This window comes from Jaculus jaculus, chromosome 15 (assembly GCF_020740685.1).
Source record: "Jaculus jaculus isolate mJacJac1 chromosome 15, mJacJac1.mat.Y.cur, whole genome shotgun sequence".
In the NCBI taxonomy this organism is placed as follows: Eukaryota; Metazoa; Chordata; class Mammalia; order Rodentia; family Dipodidae; genus Jaculus; species Jaculus jaculus.
This window is the reverse complement of record NC_059116.1, coordinates 35,147,140-35,172,269: the sequence shown is the minus strand read 5'-3', so window position 1 is coordinate 35,172,269 and position 25,130 is coordinate 35,147,140. Positions and strand designations below refer to the sequence as shown.

The 25,130-nt window shown below is 44.8% G+C and overlaps 1 long non-coding RNA gene across 2 annotated transcripts; it reads right to left on the bottom strand.

The window, feature by feature from the left end:
- Positions 1–9,174: 9,174 nt before the first annotated feature.
- On the bottom strand, positions 9,175–23,132 carry LOC123455114. 2 transcript variants are annotated; one of them, XR_006633684.1, is made up of 3 exons: positions 22,910–23,132; positions 22,432–22,563; positions 9,175–9,225 (listed from the first exon to the last, which is right to left on the bottom strand). It is a non-coding gene; the product is annotated as an uncharacterized LOC123455114 (long non-coding RNA). The 2 variants fall into 2 exon arrangements; XR_006633683.1 differs by lacking the exon at positions 9,175–9,225 and adding an exon at positions 10,413–10,465.
- Positions 23,133–25,130: the final 1,998 nt, after the last annotated feature.

Genomic DNA, 25,130 nt, shown 5'->3' with positions numbered 1-25,130 from the left:
TGGATACATGGAGCTGGATGCCTGTCTTCTTGGGGAGGCTGGGTGCCTTGTGTCATGGGTGGATGAGAAAATGGAGGCAGGAGGAGGGACCAGCCCAGGGTCAAAACCTGAGGACCAGGTGTGGTGGTGCACGCCTTTAATCCCAGCACTCAGGAGGCAGAGGTGGGAGGATCGCTGTGAGTTCGAGGCCACTCTGAGAGTACATAGTGAATTCCAGGTCAGCCTGGACTAGAGTGAGACCCTACCTTGAAAACAAAACACACAGAAAGCCCCGTAAAAGCCAAAACAAAACAAAAAACAAACCCTGAGGACTGTGGTGGTACCTGGTCATGTGGGCCATGGGCAGTGCTCCAAGGCACTAGGGCTTCCCTCCTCAAGGGGCGTCCAGCCTGGGTGTGGTGGGCAGGTGTCAAACAAAACAAACCCAGAAGGGATGTGAGTGACTCAAGCCTGGGGTCAAGAACCTCGTGCTGCAGTTACCAAGAAGCCAGCAGGAGATGGGCCAATCACCCCAGCTAGTCCAGAAGCTGAGGCAGGAGGATTGTGTCAGGTCAGCTTGAGCTACTTAGAGACCCTGTCTCTTTAAAATGAAAAGTAGAGGGTGTACTGGGGGCGTGGTCAGCGGTAGAGTGACAGCCTGGGACCCACAGTGAGGGCTGGGGGCGTGGTCAGAGGCAGAGTGACAGCCTAGAACCCACAGTGAGGCTGGGGGCGTGGTCAGAGGTAGAGTGACAGCCTAGAATCCACAGTGAGGGCTGGGGGCGTGGTCAGCGGTAGAGTGACAGCCTGGAACCCACAGTGAGGGCTGGGGGCGTGGTCAGAGGTAGAGTGATAGCCTAGAATCCACAGTGAGGGCTGGGGGCGTGGCCAGTGGTAGTGACAGCCTAGAACCCAGTGAGGTCAGTGGTAGAGTGACAGTTCTAGAGCTCACAGTAAGGGTTGGGGCGTAGCCAGTGGTTTAAAAGGTGGTTCCCTGGGGCCATCTAATTAGTCTAACTTTCTTGGTGAACTACAGCCCAATGAGAGCCCTTGTATCAAAGGCGATAGATGGATTTCTTTCTTTTTTATTAACTTTCATAATTGTAAACAATATCCCATGGTAATGGCCTCCCTCCCCCCACTTTCCTCTTTGAAATGCCATTCTCCATCATAGCCCCACCCCCTCTTGATCAGTCTCTCTTTTATTTTGATGTCATGATCTTTTCCTCCTATTATGATGGTCTTGTGTAGGTAGTGTCAGGCACTGTGAGGTCATGGCTATCCAGGCCATTTTGTGTCTGGAGGAGCACGTTGTAAGGAGTCCTACCCTTCCTTTGGCTCTTACATTCTTTCTGCCACCTCTTCCGCATTAGACCCTGAGCCTTGGAAGGTGTGATAGAAATATTGCAGTACTAAGCCAGGCGTGGTGGAGCACGCCTTTAATCCCAGTACTCGGGAGGCAGAGGTAGGAGGATAGCGGTGAGTTCAAGGCCACCCTGAGACTCCGTAGTGAATTCCAGGTCAGCCTGGGCTAGAGTGAGACCCTACCTCAAAAAAACCCCCCCAAAAAAAAAAAAAAGAAAAAGAAAAAGAAATATTGCAGTACTGAGCACACCGGTTACTTCTTTCCAGCACGATGATGCCTTCTGAGTCATCCCAAGGTCTGCCATGTGAAAAGAGAAGATTCTCTACCAAAAGTGAGAGCAGCATTAATATAAGGGTGTGATCATTAAGAGAAGAGCTTACTGGGCAGTTTGATAAGCATAGCATGAGTGTGCATGAGCACATGAACAGCATTTGCACATGAACAGCCTTCATACACGAACGTGTATACACACATAAATGGTCATGCGCACACACACACTTGCACAGGTGCACACACACTCATGCGTACAAGTGTGTGCACACACGAATGCACTGCACACGAATGCACGTGCACGCAAACGAACATGCAGGCACACACGAGCGCACATGCACACACAGTCATGTGAACTAGAAGTGCTTGTCACCAGCGCCTATCAGTTCTTTAGGACACAGTGCCCCCAGCCTTCCGGAGGCCAAGGCAGTATTGCCAGACTTCCAGATCAGGCTGAGCTAGACTGAGAGATCCTTTCTGAAAAGAAAAAAAAAATTCCGAGGTAGGGTCTCACTTTAGCCAGGCTGACTGAAATTAACTCTGTAGTCCCAGGCTGATCTCAAACTTGCAGTGGTTCTCCTACCTCAGCTTCCCCAGTGAGTGCCTGGTTAAAGGCCTGTGTCACTATACCAGGTATTAAAAAAAAAAAAAATTTTTTTTTTTTGAGGTAAGGTCTCACTCTAGCTCAGGCTGACCTGGAATTTACTATCTCAAGGTGGCCTTGAGCTCATGGCGATCCACCTACCTCTGCCTCACAAATGCTGGGATTAAAGGCGGGCATCACTACAGAATAAAAGGTTTTTTAAAAATATTTTTTATTTATTTATTTGACATAGAGAGAGAGAGGGAGGGAGGGGGAGGGAATGAATGAGCATGCCAGGGTGTCCAGCCACTGCAAACGAACTCCAGATGCATGCGCCCCCTTGTGCATCTGGCTTACCTGGCTCCTTGAGAATCGAACTGGGATCCTCTGGCTTTGCAGGCAATCGCCTTAACCGCTAAGCCCTCTCCAGCTGGAATAAAAGTTTTTTTGAGGTAGCTTCTTACTCTAACCTAGGCTGGCCTCTAACTCACGACAATCTGCCTACCTCTGCTGGGATTAAAGGAATGTGCCATCACGCCAGGCCCCCTGTGTTTTTCTGAACTTCACACTTGTTTCTTTTCCCTTCATGTGTGAGAACTGCCACTTCTGTCCCTCCCCTGACCAGTGGTATTCTGTAAATCCCTCACAGAATTTGCCAGGGGAAAGAATAGAAGGCGATCCCAGGGCCAGAGGCCCTTGCAGGCCAGTGACACCGCAACCTCCAACCCATAGTGTGTGGTCACTCTGTCCCTCATGGGCTCCCTCAGGAGGAGGCTGGAAAGGCGTGGCCCTGGGAACTGGGACACCAGGCTGCGCTGGGAGACCTGGAACAAGAGTGCAGAACTCAGGGACAGAGGCGTCACTGGGGGCCAGGTATATCCATAGGGACCAGCAGATGCAAAGAACCAGGGGCGGGGTAGGGGGAGCTCAAGCCCTGACACTGTAGCCTGCAGGAAAACCAGGAGACCCAATTCCTTGCAGCGGGATGGACATGTACATGCCCCGTCCCCACACTTACTGGGTCTCTCTGGGAACACCAGGGTTCTGGTTGGGCATTGCCCAAACCCCCAGCTCGGTTTGCTCAGTATCCCACACCCCCAGGTGCCAGGTACCGGGAATTGTGTTCTGGGAGGTCAGCGCTCACCCCAGAAATTGAGTGACAGGTCCTGGAGGGACCCTCAGAACTGCCGCTCCTGATCCGACAGTTCTGTCCCACCTCCGCAGACTAAGGAGGACGTGGGGACCCCTAGAGCCTGACCACGCCCCTCCGAGCTGACTGACAGGCGGCTTCTAGACCCGCCCCCAGCACACTGAGTGACGGACCCCGTGCTAGCCCCGCCCATCCAGGCTGAGCGACAGGCGCGCGGGAACTTCTGTGACTAACGGACAGACAGACAGACAGAAGCGCTCCTGGCCCCGCCTTCTGTAGGCTGATTGACAGGTGCTTTACTGCCCTAGAACCCTGGAGACTGACAGAGCGCGAACTCCCAAGCCGGGCTCCGCCCCCCGCTGTCTCAGGGACCAGCGGGACGGAAAGCACGTGCTAGGCCCCGCCCCTTCTGACTGAGTGACAGGCGGAACGGAACGCATAGATCGGCCCCTCCCCTTCCGGCTGAGTGACAGCTGTGGCGTCTCCAGCCCCCTTCGGATTAGGCTTCAGGGACTGGGCGGGGGGAAGACAAAGCAAGAGTAGCTCTGGGACTTTTAAAGTTCCAGAAACCTTAACTGCTTCCGGAGGCGGGCGCATCTGGAGAACCTGCCCAATCAGAAGCGGGTATTCAGCAGCGCTGTCCAATCAGGGCCGAGAGCGGGTGCCGCTGCCTGAGGCTCCCGGCGACAGCTAGGGCGATGGCTAGCGCGGGGTTCGGGGCTTTCCACCGGGCTTGGAGGGCCGTGGGGCCCCGGGCTGGGGAGGCTTAGGCGGCTGGGTAGTTCTAGGTTCAGAATTCACCAAGATTGGTTCTGGCGTCGTGTTTGGGTTCTGCAAACTTAATTTTTTGGATGGGCAGGCTGTCCTGTCAGCGAGTCACTGAGCCGAGTGGCGACGCCCTTTCTTACGAACCGCACGAGCTGTTCGAGCCCAAGGGTCCTCAGTTCCACCGCCCCAGAACCGGGAGGACAGGTGTAGTCCGGGTGTACGCCGGCTTTTACGTGGGTGCCGGGGTCCTCATGCTTGAGCTTTACTCACTGCACCATCTCCCCAGCCCCGTGTTTAGTTTTAAAGACAGGGTCTCCCGGGCGTGGTGGCGCACGCCTTTAATCGCAGCACTCAGGAGGCAGAGGTAGGAGGATCGCCGTGAGTTCGAGGCTACCCTGAGACTACATAGTAAATTCCAGGAAAGCCTGAGCTAGAGTGAAACCCTACCTTGAAAAACCAAAATAATAATAATAATAATAATAATAATAATAATAATAATAATTTTAAAAAGACAGTGTCTTGGGCTGGAGAGGGGGCTTAGCGGTTAAGGCGTTTGCCTGCAAAGCCAAAGGACTTCGGTTCGATTCCCTGGCCTGGAATCTATAAACTTACCTCACCCTCCCTAGAGCTGGAAGTACAGCTTTGTGCCACCGATCCCAGTTTATTCACACTTCTTTCCAGTTTCAGGGTTTTTTTTTTTTGGGGGGGGGGTTCGAGGTAAGGTGTCACTCTAGTCCAGGCTGACCTGGAATTCATTATGTAGTCTCAGGATGGCCTCGAACTCAGGGCCTACCTCTGCCTCCCAAGTGCTGGGATTAAAGGTGTGCACCACCTCGCCTGGCTTTTTTGTTTTGTTTTGTTTTTTTCAGGTAAGGTTTCGTTCTAGCCTAGGCAGACCTGGAATTCACTATGTAGCCTCAGGCTGCAGTTTATTTATTTATTTATTTTAATTTATATTTTATCTTTTTTTTTTTTTTGAGGTAGGGTCTCACTGTAGCTCAGGCTGACCTGGAATTCACTAGTATGTAGCCTCAGGTTGGCCTCAAACTCATGGCCATCCTCCTACCACTGCCTCCCAAATGCTGGGATTAAAGGGGTTGGTACATGCCAGGCCAACTCATGTTTTGAATGCTTGCTCATCAGCTGATGGCAACTTGGGAAGTGGAGCCTGGCCGAAGGAGGTGTATAGCACTGGGGGCCGACCTTGAGATTTATTAGTCCCTAGCTCGCCATTATTTTTCTGCTCACTCCCCTGTTGCTGTTGTCCAACTGCTGTGGCAAAGAAGTGATGTCCAGTCTCTATTCTTACCATCTTTTCCCTGCTGTCATGAAGCTTCCTCTCAAGATTGTAAGACAAAATCTTTCCTCCTTTTGTTTTTTGTTTTTCGAGGTAGGGTCTCACTCTAGTCTCGGCTGACTTCACTATGTAGTCACAAGATGGCCTTGAACTCACAGCAATCCTTCTACTTCTGCCTCCCGAGTGCTGGGATTAAAGACATGTGCCACCATGCCCGGCTTGGTCAGACATTAAAAAAAAAAGTTTGAGACAGAGAGGCAGAGAGACAGTGAGTATGGGCACTCCAGGACTTCCTGCCACTGCAGATGGACTCCAGACACATGTGTCATTTTGTGCATCTGGTTTTAAATGGGTACTGGGAATTGAGCCTGGGCAATCAAGCTTTGCAAGCAAGTGCCTTTAGCCACTGAGCCAACTGCCCAGCTCATTGGTTAGGCATTTTATCCCAGCAAAGTAGAATGAAGGAGATCCATTGGTAAAATACTGTTTATGGGGCTGGAGAAATGGCTCAGTGGTTAAGGTGCTTGCCTGCAAAGCCTAACAACCCACATTCAATTCCCTGGTACCCATGTAAATACAGATGCACGAAGTGGTGCATGCATCTGGAGTTTATTTGCAGAGGCTGAAGGCCAAGGTGTGCCCATCCTCTCTCTCAGTCTCTCTTCTATCTTTCTATGCTTGCAACTAAATTAATTATATTTTTAAAAAAAGGCTGGAGAAATGGCTAAATGGTTAAGGTGCTGGAGTCTAAAATATCTTATTTTTATTTATTTGAGAGAGAGAAAGAATGGATGTCTTCTGCCACTGCAAACCACCTCCATACACATGTGCCACCTGTACATTTGGCTTACTTTGCTACTGGGGAATTGAACTTAGGTCATTTGGCTTTGCAGGCAAGTGCCTTAACCACTAAGCCATCTCTCCAGCTTGGAGCTTGCTTCTAAAGCCTGATGCCAGGGTTCGATTCCTTAATACCCACATAAGCTAGATGCACAAGATGACACACGCATCTGGAGTTTCATTTGCAATGGCTAGAGGCTCTGGCACACCCATTCTCTCTTTCTGCTTGTAAATAAATAATAAATTAAAAAATAATAATAAGGTTGTTGGAAATATCAGTTTCTTTGCAAGGTAGAGAATTCATGATTTTCTATTTTCTGATATCTTGCCTTCAGGCATTAATGCTAAATCCTATGAGATGAAAGTTGGAATTCTAGAAGTGTTGAAATACGAGTGCTTACAAATGAATATTTACATGACATGTGTGGTGACAAACGCCTGTCACCCAAGCTCTTAGGAGGTGAATGTGGGTGGATCAGGAGGACATCAAGGCAGGACTTGGCTACAAGGCAAGTTTGAGGTCAGCCTGGGTTGCACAAGACCTCATCTCAAAACCACAAAGAAAGCCAGGTGTGGTGGTGCAGGCCTTTAAACCCAGCACTTGGGAGGCAAGAGGATTGCCATGAATTTGAGGCCAGACTGAGACTACATAGTGAATTCCAGGTCAGACAGGGCTAGAGCAAGACCCTACTTCAAAAAATCAAACAAACAAAAACCCCACAAAAAACAGGCAACAAATGACCTGGAATCCCACCACATGCACAAGGTAGAACGTTCATCTGGAGTTCGTTTGCAGTGGCTGGAGGCCCTGGTGTGTCCATTCTCTATCTGCCTATCTCTGTCTCAAGTAAATAAATCAATACAAATAAAATTAGAAAAAAAAATGCATTCCAGGGCTGGACAGATGGCTTAGTGGTTAAGTGCTTGCCTGTGAAGCCTAAGGACCCTGGTTCAAGGCTTGACTCCCCAGGACCCACATTAGCCAGATGCACACGCATGTGGAGTTCATTTGCAGTGACTAGAAGCCCTGGTGTGCCTATTCTCTCTCCCTATCTGCCTCTTTCTCTCTCTCTGTCTGTCACTCTCAAATAAATAAAAAATGAACAAAAATAAAATAAAATGCACTTCATGCCTGGAGCTGATTCTGGGCAGTCGAGTGTCTGCCTGGCATATGCAAATCTGTGGGTTCCACCCCTAGCACCACACATGGAGGTGGCATCCTATTAACAACTCTTTCAGGGTGTTTTTAAAAATTTTTTTTGTTTATTTTTATTTATTCATGTGAGAGTGACAGAGAAAGAAGCAGAGAGAGAGAGGGAGGGAGAGAATGGGCATGCCAGGGCCTCCAGATGCGTGCGTCCCCTTGTGTATCTGGCTAACTTGGGTCCTGGGGAATCAAGCCTCAAACTGGGGACCTTAGGCTTCACAGGCAAGTGCTTAACCGCTAAGCCATCTCTCCAGCCTCTGTTGTGGTGTTTTTGGTAGCTTTGTCCTTGAGGGAGGGTGTCCTGCATCACATGTCCACGTGTGTCTCTCAGGGAAGAGGGGAAACTGAAGACCTTCCCACTGCTGGCATGCGTGGGGCCTCTCTCCCATGTGCAGTCTCATGTGCACTGGCTGACATACCTGGCCACTTGAAGCCCTTCCTGCACTCCTTACACTTGCAGTGTTTCTCCATGTTGTGCTTTCTCACATGCTGCTGCAGAAGTTCAGCCAGCAGAAGGGTTTCCCACACTGCTGGCACTCATACACCTGCTCTGCACTATATCTTCTCATGGGCCTTTGTGAGGAGAGGGGGCAATAGAAAGCTTTCCTACACAGTGTGCACTCGTAGGTCTGCTCCTCTGGATGTGCCCTCATGTGCTCTTGGAGACCAGCAGACAAGGCGAAAGCTTTGCCACATTGCTGGGTCTCATGGAGGTTCCCTCTCAGGTGCGCTCTCATGTGGTTCCGTAAGGTTATGGACCAGTGGAAGGTTTTCCCACACTGCTAGCACTCACAGGGCTTCTCTCCTCTGTGGACTCTCATGTGGCCTTGGAGGGACATGACATGACTGAATGCTGTGCCACACTGCTCACATTCATAGGACTTCTATATAGCATGAGTCCTCTCATGTCTGTGGAAGGACTGAGGGTAAAGGAAGGTTTTCCCACATTCTTTGCAGTCATAGCTTCTCTTATTGTGAATCCTCATATGTCATCCAAGGACTGCAGATACATGAAGGTTTTACCACACTGTTTGCACTTTCCAGCATGCATGATCACGTGTCTTCAAACAGCTGAGGCAAAATGGGTGCAATAGTGGCACATCTGTCAGTTGGGGGAAATCAACTGCCTTCTAATTGGACTGGAGGCCCGCTCCATGGGAGGGAATACATCCCTGATACTGACAACTGAAAACAGGGGTAGTCATGAGCCCTAGGGGTGTAACGTCTGCTGCTGTCTGGCTAAATGTATATACTATGCTTATCAAATTGCCCAGTTAGCACTTCTCTTAATGTTCATACCCCCATTTTTTTTTTCAAAGTAGGGTCTCACTCTGGCCCAGGCTGACCTGAAATTCACTATGGAGTCTCAGGGTGGCCTCGAACTCATAGTGATTCTCCTATTTCTGTCTACCAAGTTCTGGGATTAAAGGCGTGCGCCACCATGCCTGGCTTAATGTTCATACCCTCATATTAATGTTACTCTCACTTTTGGTAGAGAATCTTCTCTTTTCAGATGGCAGTGACCTTGGGATGACTCAAAAGGCATCACGGTGCTGGAAAGAAGTGACTGGAGTACTCTTGGATTCTGGTCCTGGGTAACCTCACTTAGTATAATCCTTTCCAGATCCATCCATTTTCCTGAAAATTTCACAACTTCATTTTTCTTTACTGCTGAGTAGAACTCCATTGTATAAATGTGTCATATCTTCATTATCCACTCATCAGTTGAGGGACATCTAGGCTGGTTCCATTTGAAGCTTTTCCACTAAAATCAAAAATAAGACAAGGGTGTCCACTGTCACACTTTTATTTCCTATAGTACTGGAAGTCTTAGCCATAGCAATAAGGATAAAAGACACACATAAAAGGGATACAAATTGGAAAGGTAGAAATCAAGTTATCATTTGAAGATGATAATATTCTATACATAAAGGACTCTACTTGCAAACTGTTTGAACTGATAAACATTTTTAGCAATGTACCAGAATACAAAATAAATACACAGAATTCAGTAGTTTTTCTGAATACTAACAAGAACCATTTGAAGGATAAAATCAGGGAATCATTCCTATTCACAATTGCCTCAAAAAAAAAAAAGTACCTTGGAATAAATTTATACAAGGAAGTGAAGGATCTCTGCAATGAAAGCTTTAAAATACTTGAGCAAGATATTGCAGAAGACATTAGGAAGTGAAAAGACATCCCATGTTCTTGGATTGGGAGAATCAATTTTGTTAAAATGCCAGTATTATCAAAAGCAATCTATATATTACTGCAATCCCCATCAAACTGCCAATGGCATTCTTCACAAAAATAAAAAAAGCAAGCCAGGTGTGGTGGCATATGCATTTAACCCTAGCACTTGGGAGGCAAAGGTAGGAGGATCGCTGTGAGTTCAAGGCCACTCTGAGACTACATAGTGAATTCCAGGTCAGCAATGCACTAGAGTAAGACTCTGCCATGAAAAAAAAAAGAAAAAGAAAAAAAGAATCCTAAAATTCATTTGGAAGCAGCACAAAAAATCCTCGAATATCTATTTTGAGCAACAAAAATAAGAAGGCTGGAGAGATGGCTTAGTACTTAAGGCACTTGCCTGAAAGGCCAAAAGACCCAGGTTCAGCTCTCCAGGACCCATGTAAGCAAGATGCACAAGGTGTCATACTTCTGGAGTTTGTTTGAAGTGGCTAGAGGCCCTGGTATGCCCATTCTTTCTCTCTCTCTCCCTTTCTTACTCTCTATCTTTCTTTGAAATAAATAAAAATAAAATATAAAGTTTAAAAAAATGCCTGGTGATATCACCATACCTGATTTTAACCTATATTACAGAGCCATAGTAACAAAAGCAGCATGGTATTGGCACAAAAACAGTCATGTAGATCAATGGAACCGAATAGAGGACCCAGATGTAGTGATAGCCACCTGATCTTTGGCAAATATGTCAAAAATACTCACTGGCGAAAAGACAGCCCCTTCAGCAAATGGTGCTTGGAAAACTGGATATGTATCTGTAGAAGGATGAAAATAGAATCTTCTCTCTCTCCATTCACAAGAATTAAGTCCAAATGGATCAAAGACCTTAATAGTTGACCTCAAACTCTGAAACTGGTAGAGGAAAAAGTAGGGGAACCCTTCAACATATTGGTCTTGGCAAAGACTTTCTGAATATAAGCAAGTTGTTCAGGAAATAAAACCACTGACCAACTGCTGGGACCTCATAAAATTAAGGACACTGTGAATAGAGCAAAGAGGCAACGTACAAAATGGGAGAAAATCTTTGCCAGCTATACATCTGACAAAGGATTAGTATTTAGGATATACAAAGAATTCAAAAAATTAAATAATAAATCAACCCAATTAAAAATGGGCTATGGAACTAAATAGAGAGTTCTCAAAAGAATAAATAAAGATGCATATAAACATCTAAAAAAATGTTCTAAAGCAGGGCATGGTGGCACACGCCTTTAATCCCAGCACTTGGGAGGCAGAGGTAGAAGGATCGCTGTGAGTTCGAGGTCACCCTGAGACTACATATTGAATTCCAAGTCAGCCTGAGCTAGAGTGGGACCCTACTTCAAAACAACAGCAACAACAACAAAAAAGGCTGGTAGTATCACCCACTGATTTTAACCTGTTTTTTTTTTTTTTTTTTCGAGGTAGGGTCTCACTCTGGTCCAGGCTGACCTGGAATTAACTCTGTCATCTCAGGGTGGCCTTGAACTCATGGCAGTCCTCCTACCTCTGCCTCCCGAGTGCTGGGATTAAAGGCGTGCGCCACCACGCCCGGCTCTAACCTGTATTACAGACCCATAGTAAAAAAACAGCATGGTACTAGCACAAAAACAGACATATAGATTAATGAAACAGAATAGAGGACCCAGATGTAAGTCCAGGTAGCTACAGCCACCTTATCTTCAACAAAAATACTCGTTGGAGAAGACAGCCTCTTCAGCAAATGGTGCTGGGAAAACTGGATATGTATCTGTAGAAGGATGAAAATAGATCCTTATCTCTTTCGTGCACCAGAATTAAGTCCAAATAGATATTAATCCTCTATCCGATGTATAGCTGGCAAAGATTTTTTTTCCCATTCTGTAGGTTGCCTCTTTGCTTTATTCACATGTCCTTTGCCGTACAAAATCTTTGTAATTTCATGAGGTCCCAGCAGTTAATCTGTGGTTTTATTGCCTGAGCAATTAGGATTATATTTAGAAAGTCTTTGCCAAGACCAGTATGTTGAAGGGTTTCCTCTACTTTTTCCTCTAACAATTTCAGAGTTTCAGGTCTGATGTTAAGGTCTTTAATCCATTTGAATTTAATTCTTGTGCATGGAGAGAGAGAAGAATCTATTTTCATCCTTCTACAGATATATATCCAGTTTTCCCAGCACCATTTGCTGAAGAGGCTGGCTTATCTCCAATGAGTATTTTTTGGTATTTTTATCGAAGATCAGGTGGCTATAACTACCTGGAATTACATCTGGGTCCTCTCTTCTGTTCCATTAATCTACATGTTTGGTTTTGTGCCAGTACTATGCTGTTTTTGTTATTATGGCTCTGTAGTATAGGTTAAAATCAGGTATGGTGATACCACCAGCCTTATTTTTGTTGCTCAGTATTGTTTTAGTTATTTGAGGTTTTTTGTGATTCCAAATAAATTTTTGGATTGTTTTTTATATTTCCATGAAGAATGCCATTGGAATTTTGATGGGGATTGCATTAAGTGTGTAGATTGTTTTTGGTGAGATTGCCATTTTCACAATATTGATTCTTCTGATCCAAGAACAAGGGATGTCTTTCCATTTCCTAGTGTCTTCTGCAACTTCTCACCTGAGTGTTTTAAAGTTTTCATTTCAGAGATCCTTCACTTCCTCGGTTAGTTTTATTCCAAGGTACTTCCTCTGTGTTTTTTGTTAGCATATGGGAAAACTACTGATTTCTGTGTATTTATTTTGTATCCTGCTACATGGCTATAATTGTTTATCAGCTCTAGAGTTTGCTGGTAGAGTCTTTAGGGTCCTTTATATATAGAATCATGTCATCTGTAAATAATGATAACTTGATCTCTTCCCTTCCAATTTGTATCCCTTTTATGTGTGTCTCTTGCCTTATTGCTATGGCTAAGACTTTCAGTACTATATTAAATAAAAGTGGGGACAGTGGGCAACCTTGTCTTGTTCCTGATTTTAGTGGAAAAGCTTCCAGTTCTTCCCTGTTTAGTTATATGCTGGCTATAGGCTTATCATAAATAGCCTTTATTATATTGAGATATATTCCTTCTTTTTAAAAATTATTTTATTTTATTTATTTATTTATTTTTTTGGTTTTCTGAGGTAGGGTCTCACTGTATCCCAGGCTGACCTGGAATTCACTCTGTAGTCTCAGGGTGGCCTCGAACTCACAGCAATCCTCCTACCTCTGCCTCCCGAGTGCTGGGATTAAAGGTGTGAGCCACCATGCCTGGCTATTTTTTAATTTTTATTAGAATTTTCCATGATTATAAAAAAATATCCCATGGAAATTCCCTCCCTCCCCCAAGATATGTTCCTTCTATTCCCAGACTCTGGAGGACTTTCATTGTGAAGGGATGTTGGATTTTGTCAATCGCTTTCTCTGTGTCTAATGAGATGATTATGTGATTTCTGTCCTTCAGTCCATTTATATAATGTATTACATTTATTGATTTGTGTATGTTGAACCATCCCTGCATCTCTGGGATAAAGCCTACTTAGTCAGAGTGAATGATCTTTCTGATATATTCTTGTATTCTGTTTGCCAATATTTTGTTGAGCATTTTTGCATCTATGTTCATGAGGGAGATTGGTTTGTAATTTTCTTTTTTTGTTCTATCTTTGCCTGGTTTTGGTATCAGGGTGATGCTGGCTTTTGTAGAAGGAGTTTGGTAGGATTCCTTCTTTTTCTATTTTATGGAAAAGCTTAAGAAGCAATGGTGTTAGTTCTTCCCTGAAGGTCTGGTAAAATCCAGCAGTGAATCCATCTGGGCCTGAGCTTATTTTTTTAGTTGGGAGATTTTTGATAACTGCTTGGATCTCCATCCTTGTTATAGACTTATTTAAGTGATTAATCTCATCTTGGTCTAATTTAGGTAGGTCATGTAAATCAAGGAAATAATCCATTTGTTTCAGATTTTCATACTTAGTGGAGTATATGTTTTTATAGTATGTCCCTATGATTTTTTGAATTTTTCTGGTATCTGTTGTGATGCTACCTTTTTCATCTCTAATTTTATTAATTTGTGTCTCTTCTCTCCTTTTTTTTGGTCAGATTTGCTAAGGGTTTATCAATCTTGTTTATCCTTTCAAAGAACCAACTCTTTGTTTCATTCATTCTTTGGATTTTTTTTTTTTTTGGTTTCTATTTCATTAATTTCTGTCCTAATATTTATTATCTCTTCCTGTGTACTGATTTTCTTTTTCCAAGACTTTAAGGTGAAACATTAGGTCATTTACTTGAGACCTTTCTAATTTCTTAATATAGGCATTTAAAGCTATAAATTTACCTCTTAGGACTGCCTTCATTGTGTCCCAAAGATTGTGATATATTGTATTCTCATTATCATTTTATTCTATGAGTTTTTTCTATTTCCTTCTTGATTTCTTCATTGACCTATTCATCATTTATCAGTGTATTGTTTAGTTTCCATGATTTTGTGTATGCTCTATAGCCTTTGTTGCTATTGATTTTTAGTTTGATTCCACTGTGGTCAGATAGAATGAATGCAAGGGATTATTTCTATTTTCCTGTGTTTGTTAAGATTTGCTTTGTGTCCTAATATATGGTCTATTTTAGTGAATGTTCCATGTGCTGCTGAAAAGAATGTGTATTCTGAATCATTTGGATGAAATGTCCTGTATATCTCTGTTAGGTTCATTTCTTCTACGACCTCATTTAATCCAGATGCCTCTCTGTTTATTTTTTTATTTTTATTTTTTTGGTTTTTCGAGGTAGGGTCTCACTTTAACCTAGGCTGACCTGGAATTAACTATGGAGTCTCAGGGTGACCTTGAACTCACAGCAATCCTCCTACCTCTGCCTCCCAAGTGCTGGGATTAAAGGCGTGCGCCACCATGCCCGGCTCTCTCTGTTTATTTTTTGCCGGGATGACTTGTCAATTGATGAGAGTGGAATGTTGAAGTTACCCACTACAACTGTGTTTGGTGTTATCTGTGACATTAGTTCTAATAGTGTTTGATAAATTTGGGGGCCCCCATGTTAGGTGCATATATGTTTAGGATTGTAATGTTCTCCTGTTGGAGTGTGCCTTTAATCAATATAAAGTGACCTTCCTTATCTTTCCAACTACTGTTAGACTGAAGTCTACCTTGTCAGATATTAGGATAGCAACCCCTGCTTGTTTTCTAGGCCCATTTGCTTGAAACACAACCTTTCACCCTAAGATAGTGTCCATCCTTTGAACAAAAGTGAGTTTCTTGGAGGCAACAAATTGAAGGATCCTGCTATTTAACTCAATCTGCAATTCCATGTCTTTTGGTTGGGGCACTGAGGCCATTGATATTATTGAAAAGTGTCTATTTATTTTTACCATCATTTTGTAGTTCTTCCAGTTTTACCTTTGCTCTCTTGTATTAGCTAGTATTTGAGTATTGTTTGTTTTTTTCCAGGTTCCTTATGTGTGTGATTTCCTTTCTCTTCAGCATGGAGGATCCTTTCAAGTATTATCTGTAGAGCTGGTTTTGTCTTCAAATATTCCTTTAGCCTGCTTTTGTTGTGGAATGACCTTATTTCTCCGTGTATTTGAATGGATAGCTTTGCAGGATAAAGTAACCTTGGTTGACAGTTTTTACCTTTCAGAACTTGGAATACTTCATTCCAAGCTCTTCTGGCTTTTAAAGTTTGTGTTGAGTAATCTGCTATGATCCTGATGGGTTTACCTTTGTAGGTAACTTGATTTTTCTCTCTCACTGCTTTCAATATTTTTTCTTTTTTTTTTTTATGTTTGGTAGTTTAATTACAATATGGCAAGGAGAGGTTCTTTCTAGGTTTTGTCTGGTTGGTGTTATAAAGGATTCCTGTATCTGCACTGGCATCTCTTTCACCATTTGGGGGAAGTTTTCTTCTATGATTTTGTTGAAAATGCCTATTATGTCTTTGGAGTGAAATTCTTCTTCTTCTACTATTCCCTGAATTCTTATGTTTGATCTTTTTTTTTAAACAAATATTTTACTACTTTTTAATTTTTTTGTTCAGTTTTACTTATTTACTTGAGAGTGACAGACAGAGAAAGAGGGGGAGAGATAGAGAAAGACAGAATGGGTGCGCCAGGGCCTCCAGCTACTGCATACAAACAAATATGTGTGCCCCCTTGTGCATGTGGCTAATGTGGGTCCTGGGGAATCGAGCCTCAAACCAGGGTCCTTAGGCTTCACAGGCAAGTGCTTAACTGCTAAGCCATCTCTCCCACCCTGTTTGATCTTTTTGTAGTGTCCCAAATATCTTGAAATTCCCATTCATACCTTCCTACTTTGTATTTCTCTTTGTTGGACTGTATTAGATTTGCCACCTAGTTTTGTAATTATTCTAGATATTTTGTCCTTTCCTTCTTCCATTTTGCTGGTGAGATTTTCTACAGAGTTTTAATTTCATTTATTTTTATTTCACTGACTGTATTCTTCATTGCTAGTATTTTTGACTGTTTTTTTGTTTTTTTGTTGTTTTTTGAGGTAGGGTCTCACTCTAGCCCAGGCTGACCTGGAATTCACTATGTAGTCTCAGGGTGGCCTCGAACTCACAGCGATCCTCCTACCTCTGCCTCCCGAGTGCTGGGATTAAAGGCGTGCGCCACCACGCCCGGCTTGACTGGTTTTTATTTATTACTTCTATTTTCTTTTTTTTTAATTTATTTTTTTAATTATTTATTTATTTATTTGAGAGTGACAGACACAGAAAGAAAGACAGGTAGAGGGAGAGAGAGAGAGAGAATGGGCGCGCCAGGGCTTCCAGCCACTGCAGATGAACTCCAGATGTGTGCATCCCCCTGTGCATCTGGCTAACGTGGGACCTGGGGAACCGAGCCTCGAACCGGGGTCCTTAGGCTTCACAGGCAAGCGCTTAACCACCAAGCCATCTCTCCAGCCCTATTACTTCTATTTTCTTATTTATGTTTTGTATTGACCTCCTCAGTCATTAAATTAGTTTCCTATGTCTTCTTTGATTCCTTTGATTTCCTTTTTCCTTCCTTTGATTTCCTCTCTGATTTCTTTGAACATATTTATAATCATTCTCTTGAAATCTTTCTCAGGCATTTCTTCTAAATCAGTCTCACTGGAGGTCGTTTCTGATGCATTAATACTTTTTGGTGGATTCCTATTGTCTTGATTTTTTTGTGTTTCTTGTAATATAATGTAGAAATTTTTGTACCTTGGATTAATTTAATGCTTGGATTTTCTCATTATCTGCAGTATTATTACATGTATCAATCAATCTGACGTTACATATCTTCAGGGTAGGAGCTTAAGGTGCTCAGTGTGGCTCTTAACACTCCCAGAGTAACCACAAAAGTGACCCTAAGTGTTGGGTTTGCCTGCTATGAGAGTATTCAGGTAGTGTGAGTGGAATAAAATACAGGCAAATTCTAAAATTTAACTAAACAATGTACACATTCAATGAAAAACAGCACAGAATATTTATGCAAGATTTGGTATTATGACAAACAGATCCTCAAAGAAAGTCACAGTCCCTAAGAATGTGTGTTGCTCCATACCCTTAATCCTGCCAACCAGAAGGCTAAGATTTCTGGTCTGTAGAGGGCTCCAAGTCAGCTTGTGACCAAGTGAGACCCTTCTCCAATGAACAACAGAAGAGGAAACAAAGGCACTATAAATCAGGAAGCAAGAAATGACAAGCCCAAAATATAGATTTAAGAATGTTAAGTGCCAGCTGGAGAGATGGCTTAGCGGTTAAGGTGTTTGCCTGTGAACCCAAAGGACCCAGGTTCAATTTCTCAGGACCCACATAAGCCATATGTAGAAAGAGCACATGTGTCTGGAGTTTGTTTGCAGTGGCTAGAGGCGCTGGCATGCCCATTCTCTCTCTATATTTCTCTCTTCTTGGAAAAAAAAAAAAAAGCCAAATATTTCATGGCATGGTGTGGTGACCCTACTTCGAAAAAACAAAACAAAACAAAAAAGAATGGTAAATTCGTCCATCCATCAGATTCAACACATAATTTACCCTGTCATGGAAGGTGCAATCAGCACTTCCCATGCAAGCCTATCTTTATACCAGGCTTATTTGGCATGGACTAACCTGGTGTCATCCCAGTTACTTTCTGGGATGCCTTTGGTCTCAATTGTGCTGTGCGCCCCCTTGGGTCCATCTTTGCTGTGCTATGGGCTCAGGTAGGCTGGCTGGCTCTGTGGGTCACTGCTCTGATGGCCTGTGCCAAGTGGCGTGTAGGTGAGCTCCCATCCTCAGGTTTCTGGTGCTTGCTGCTGCTTGTGCTGGTGGTGGGGAAGTGGAGGCTGTGGATGGAGGCTGAAGTTCTCCCACTGGTCCTTGGTCCTCTGTCTCAGGAGCCGCTCCTTTGATCCCTGCCATCTTCCCTTCACATATCTTGAGTTTGTGAGGAGGCTAGTATAAGTGGAAAATCCCTCACCTGGCTGTTTCTGCGGCTCAGGCCAAGCCTGGCAGCTGTTGTCACTCGGGCCTCATGCCACTGCTGCTGGAGCCGCTTCTGCCTGCTTCTGTGATGCTCTGTGTCTCTCCAACTTCTCTGCTGTGGTTGACAATTTGTTACACATCTTTCCTTTTTAGTAGAAAAGTATATTTTTCTGTTTTTTTTTTCTTTTTCTCCCCTAGGCTGTTTTGGTGTGATCAGAAGCCCCATTATTTCTTTTCTTTACTCTTATTTTGTATAGACCTACTTATTTCATTAAGTTGGCTTCCTGTGTTCCCTTGGGATTCCTTAAGGAGTTCGTTTTCTTCTTTGATTCCTTTGATTTTTTCTTTGATATGTTACTTTCTTTTAAAATATTTTATTATTATTTATTTTATTTATTTGACAGAGAAAGAGAGAGAGGGAGGGAGAGAGGGAGGGAAGGAGGGAGGGAGGGAGGGAGGGAGGGAGGGAGGGAGGGAGGGAGGGAGGGAGGGAGGATGGGTGCGCCAGGGCCTCCAGCCACTGCAAATGAACTCCAGGTGCATGCACCCCCCTTGTGCATCTGGCTAACCTGGGTCCTGGGGAATCGAACCTAGGTCCTTTGGCTTTGCAGGCAAATGCCTTAACCGCTAAGCCAGCCCCCCACCTTTTTGAGGTAGGGTCTCACTCTAACTCTGGCTGACTTGGAATTCACTATGTAGTCTCAGGGTGGCCTCAAACTCACAGTAATCCTCCTACGTCTGCCTCTGGAGTGCTCAGATTTAAAGGCGTGCACCACCACGCCTGGCTGATTTTTTCTTTAATTTCTTTGAACATAATCAGTTTTTTGAAATCTCTGTCAAGCACGTCATCTAAAGCAGTCTCACTGGAAGTCATTTCTGATGGATTTACAACTTTTGGTCCCATTGTATTGTCACCATGCCCATCTTTGTTATGTAGAGATTTTTGTATCTGGAGTTAATTTGATGCTTGGATTTTCTAATTATCTGCAGTATTCTTAGCTGTGTAAATCTGACTTTATATATCTTCAGTGTAGGAGTTTAAGGTGCCAGGTATAGATCTTATACTCCAAGAGAAATACCAGAAGTGACCCTAGGTGTGAGTTTGCCTGCTATTCAAGTACTGTAGTAGATTGGGTGATGCAAATTTCTGGCAAATTCTAAAATTCAACTGAGCAATATAGACATTTAATCAAAACCAGCACAGAGTATTTATACAAGCATGGAGATTAAACTAAACAGATAATCTAGTAAAGCCAAAGCCCCTAAGGGTATGTGTTGTTGCCCCACACCCTTAATCCTGTCAACTAGAAAATACAGATTTCTAGTCTGAAATGGGTTATAAGACAGCCTGGGGCCAGTCAGTCCCTGCCTCCAATAATGACAGAAGAAAAAGACAAAGACCCTAAAAATCAAGAAATGTCAAAGTCAACAATAGTCAACACCTAATTACAGATTATTTAAGAGAAGCCAATCAAGAATATATCATTCAAATGTAACACATAACCTTTCCTGACGTGGAAAGAGAGATTAGCACTTCCAGTGTAGGCCTGGCTTTATATTAAGTAGGCCCTGTTGCCTTTTGGGATGGCTTCCAATCTCACCAGTGCTGAGTGCCCACCTTGATCCCACCTTGATCAGGCATGCATGAGTTCTCCAGACACCCCACTCAGGGTTGGGGTGCCCATCAGTGATCTGTCTTGAAACACATTCAGAAACCAGAAGTGTTACTAATATCCTGGCCATTTTGCAAACCAATTTCACACAAAGGATTTCTACCCAGTTTAAGTTGTCTGAAAATACAATAAATAACAAACTCAGATGGCCTGGGTCTGATATCCTCCAGTACCCATGTAAAGCAACATGCACTGAGAGGGCCATGAGTCTGGAGTTTGTTTCCAGTAGCTGTAGGCCCTGGGGTGCCCATTCTCTCTCCCTCCCTCTTTCTGTCAAATAAATCAAAATAAAATATTAAAGAAAGAATTTCTTCTGGGCTGGAGAGATAGCTTAGTGGTTAAGTGCTTGCCTGTGAAGCCTAGGGACCCCAGTTCGAGGCTCGATTCTCCAGGACCCACATTAGCCAGATGTACAAGGAGGAGCACGAATTTGGAGTTCATTTGCAGTGGCTGGAAGCCCTGGCGTGCCCATTCTCTCTCTCTCTTTGTGCCTCTTTCTCTCTTTGTCTGTCGCTCTCAAATAAATAAACAAACAAAAAAATAAAAAAATAAAAGAATTTCTTCTGAGCATGATCCATCAAGGCCACAGACCGCTGAAACATCCAACACAGGGGCAGGAGGATGGGTACAGCACTGGGGACTGGCCTTCAATCCTACCCAGATCCCAGGGATTGTGGGCAGTGCTGGCGTGGTGTTGGCCTTGTTTGCCAGTGCTCACTTCTGCAGACTTGTGCTCAGCTGCACCACATGCATTTCTACAGTTTCCTCTTACTACTTTGTGGGGTACTGCCCATTATCTGAAGGGTTCAAGCCACACTGGCAAGAGCAAAGGAATGCTGTACAACTTCTTTTTTTCTCAATTTTTATTAACATTTTCCATGAGTATAAAAAATATCCCATGGTAATTCTCTCCCTCCCACCCACTTTCTCCTTTGAAATTCCATTCTCCATCATATCCCCTCCCCATCTCAATCATTGTACTTACATATATACAATTCCAACCTATTAAGTACCCTCCTCCCTTCCTTTCTCTTCCCTTTATATCTCCTTTTTAACTTACTGGCCTCTGCTACTGAGTTTTTTCCTTCTCAGAAGCCCAATCATCTGTAGCCAGGATCCACATATGAGGGAGAACATGTGGCGCTTGGCTTTCTGGGCCTGGGTACCTCACTTAGTATAATCCTTTCCAGATCCATCCATTTTTCTGCAAATTTCATAACTTCATTTTTCTTTACCGCTGAGTAGAACTCCATTGTATAAATGTGCCACATCTTCCTTGTCTACTCATCAGTTGAGGGACATCTAGGCTGGTTCCATTTCCCAGCCATTATAAATTGAGGTGGACATGTTTTTAATGGCACACTTTTCAAAGTATTATTTCTCCAACTGTATTTACCCAGTTACTGAATCCTCACTCAAACCAGGCCAAATGGAGGGGGTTGGTTTGTCCTGACCTCACCTCACAGTACCTCTTTTCTTCCTCCAGTCCTCACCCCTCCACCTCCCAGGCAAAGGATGCATGCCCAACTACAACCAGGGTCATGCAGACAGCTCCACTCTGGGGAGTTGCTTAGAAATCACTGTGATACCTGCTGGAACTTTTGTGGGAAGGTCTGTTTTATTTTATTCTTTTAGTTTTTGGATTTTTGAGTTCGGGTCTTGCTGTAGCCCAGGCTGATCTGGAATTCACTATATAGTCTCAGAGTGGCCTCGAACTCACAGCAATCCTCCTACCTCTGCCTCCCGAGTGCTAGGATTAAAGGCGTGTATCACCACGCCCAGCTTTTCTGCTTTATTTTTTATTTTATTTATTTATTTTTGCTTGTTTTTTCGAGGTAGGATCTCACTATAGCCCAGGCTGACCTGAAATTCACTATGGAGTCTCAGGGTGGCCTAAACTCACGATGATCCTCCTACCTCTGCCTTCCAAGTGTTGGGATTAAAGGCATGTGCTACCACCCCTGGCTTCTGCTTTATTTTTTAATTTTTCGAGGTCTGGGTTTCCCTGTAGCTCAGCTTGACCTGGAATTCAGTCTCAGGGTGGCCCTGAACTCACGGTGATCATCCTACCTCTGCCTCCCAAGTACTGGGTGGGATTAAAGGTGTATGCCACCACGCTTGGCTTTTTTTTTTTTTTTTTAGGTAGGGTCTCACTCTAGCCCAGGCTGACCTGGAATTTACTATGTGGTCTCAGGCTGACCTCAAACTGATGGTGATCCTCCTACCTCTGTCTCCTTAGCGAAGGAAGGCAGAAAGGAAGGAAGGGAGGGAGGGAGGGAGGGAGGAAAAAGAGGACTGGGAAAATGGCTTTGTGGTTTAAGGCGCTTGCTTTCAAAGCCTGATGGCCCAGGTACCATACCTAGGTACCCACATAAAGCCAGATGCACAAAGTGGCGTAGGCACCTGGAGTTTGTTTGCAGCAGCTGGAGGCTTTGTTGTGCCCATGCTCACTCATTCACTCTTTCAAATAAATAAATGAGTAAGTAAGTAAATAAATAAAAGAGAAAGGGAGAGACAGAAAGAAAAAAGAGAAAAGAAGAGAAGAAGGAAGGGAAAAGAAAGGGGTAAGAAAGGGAGGAATATTTTATGAGAAACTTAAAAGCCTGCTAAGCAGACAAGGGTTATTTCCCACGGAGGCGCAGAGTGGTCCCTTCTCTATACCAAGGACTGGGCTTCTGCTGGGTGTGACTGCTCAGGCTACAGGGGCCTCCTCACGAGGAAGGGACGGTCTCCCCTGGGACTAAAGAGCCAGTCTGTCCTCCTGAGGAAAAGCAGGTTCCTGTGCAGTCAGAGCTGTGGGAGAAGAAAGGCATCCTGAAGGCTACACCCAGACAGTATCCAAGTCATACCGTCCTTGTCCTAGAGACCCCCGCATCTGCCCGGATGCTCCCCCGCCCATGCCGAGTGGCCAAGAACCAGGAGCGAGGTCAGGGCTCCTCAAAGGTCCATTTGTTTACTGAAAGATTGTAATGCTCTCCAACCACGGACCACCCCCCACCCCAATGCAGGCCACGGGCTCTCCCAATGCTACACCCACACACCCATGGATACCACCCAAGGTCCCCTGGGGTCAGACGACGACCCCTGGGAGCCTTCACTAAATCGCAGAAGCCATGCTCCGTGGTCGACAGTCGCCTACCTCCCTCGATGGGAAGGATGTCGCTTCCCTAGAGCCTCACCCCTGTCCCTCGGGTCAGCCCCAGGACAACTCCAGGTGTCATCTCTTGCAGGTGACAAGTGTCACCTCGCCCCACGCCTGGGAGGGGAGGACCACTTAAGGAGACAGGCCCAGTGCGGGGAACCAAGAGCACAAGTTCCAGAACCTTCATCCCCTGCGTCCATCAACTGTCTCCAAATGTTCAGCGGGCGCGGTGCATTGCGCCTGCGCGCCGCATCGCGAACTACAAGTCCCAGCAGGCAGAGCGCGCTACATCCCCTTCCGCCCCCGCCATTCGCGCCACCTGTGAACGCTGTCTCCGCCGGGCTGGGAAAGCTAGTCGTTGGTGCAACTCTGGGGTTTTAGTGATGAAGTAAGTAATATAGACATGACACATATAATAAACATAAAATGGTGAAATAAGATGTTTGTAAATATAATGTGTAACATAATGTAGTTGATACAACATATATGTATGTATATGTACATTTTTACTTGAGAGTCAGTTTGAGAGAGTGGCGAGAGCGAGAGGGGGGGGGAGGAGAGGGGCGGGGGGGGGGAGGCAGATAGAAAGAGAATGGGCGCTCCAGCCGCAACAAATGAACTCATTACCTGCGCCACCATGTGCATCTGTCTTTACGTGGGTCCTGGGGAACCAAACCTTGGTCCTTTGGCTTTTCAGGCAAGCGCCTTAACCGCTAAGCCATTTCTGCAGCCTCCCCCCACCCTTTTAAAAATATTTTTCGAGGCAGGGCCTCTCTTGCCCAGGCTAAACTGGAACTTACTCTGTAGTCCTAGGCTGGCTTCGAACTCATGGCGCTACACAAACACATACGTATTTGAGACAGGATTTCATGTAGTCCAACTTGGCCCCAAACTATTAATGTAGTCAACAATGACCTTGAATTTGTTTTTCGACGTAGGGTCTTGCTCCAGACCAGGCTGACTTGGAATTCACTATGTAATCTCAGGATGGCCTAGAACTCATGACAATCCTACTTCTACCTCCTGAGTGCTGGGATTAAAGGCGTGTGCCACCACCCCCAGTCTCCCCCCCCCCCCTCCGCCCCAAGCAGGGTCTCACTCTAGCCAAGGCTGGCCTTGAACTCAGAGATCCTCCTGCCTCAGCCTCTGGAGTGCTGGGATTAAAGGTGTTGGCAACACATCTGGTTAACCTTGAACTTCTGAATCTGCCTCCAACTCCTGAGTGCTTGGATGGGAGGACAGGTATGTGTCACCATGCCCAGTTTATGTAGTGCTGGTAGCCAGGGCCATGTGTATGCCAGCTGAATTCTAACCCAGTACCAGTCTGGGGGGTGGGGCGGGGCGTGTGGTGTTTCAGGAAGCAGAGAAAGACTTAAGAAATGGCCAGGACAAAGTACAGGTGCCCTCAACAGAGACCCATTGTGACCTACTCGCTCCACACACACCAATTACACACTGAAACATTTGAAATCATCTTTAATAAATAGTAAAATGACATATTGAGACTTGTTTTACCTAGCACTAGGGAGGCTGAGGTAGAAGGATCACTAGGAGTTCACAGCCAGCCTGAGGCTTCACTGAGTTACAGATTAGCCAGAAGTAGAGACCCTGCCTCAATAAATTTACTTTTTGTTTATTTTAATTTTTTGAGGTAGGTTTTCACTCTAGCCCAGGTTGACCTTGAATTCACTATGTAGTTTCAGTTCAAAGCTGTCCTCCCACCTCAGCCTCTGGAGTGCTAGAATTGAAGACGTGGGCCACCATGCCTGGCAGACTGCACATTTTCCATTTTCCTGGAGTTGTGTAAATTTTTTATTTGGTTTGTTGAGGTAGGGTCTCACTGTAGTCCAGGCTGACCTGGAATTCACTATGTAGTTTCAGGGTGGCCTCGAACTCACAATGATCCTTCTACCTCTCCGATTTCTAAGTGCTAGGACCAAAGACATGCACCACCACACCTGGCTTGAGTTGTGCAAATTTTCTTGTGGGAAAGAAGTCTGGAATGATGCTGTGCTGTGGGGGGATGGTTTGTTTATAGGAGGCTGGCAAAGGTGTTATGTAGGAGCTGTATCATCTTAGAAGGCATTAGCTACTAATTGAGGCAGGCAACTTTAGGGATGAACTTCTGTATTAAACTTTCAACTTTTTTTTTTCCCCCCCAAGGTAGGGTCTCACTGTGGCTCAGGCTGACCTGGAATTCACTCTGTAGTCTCAGGGT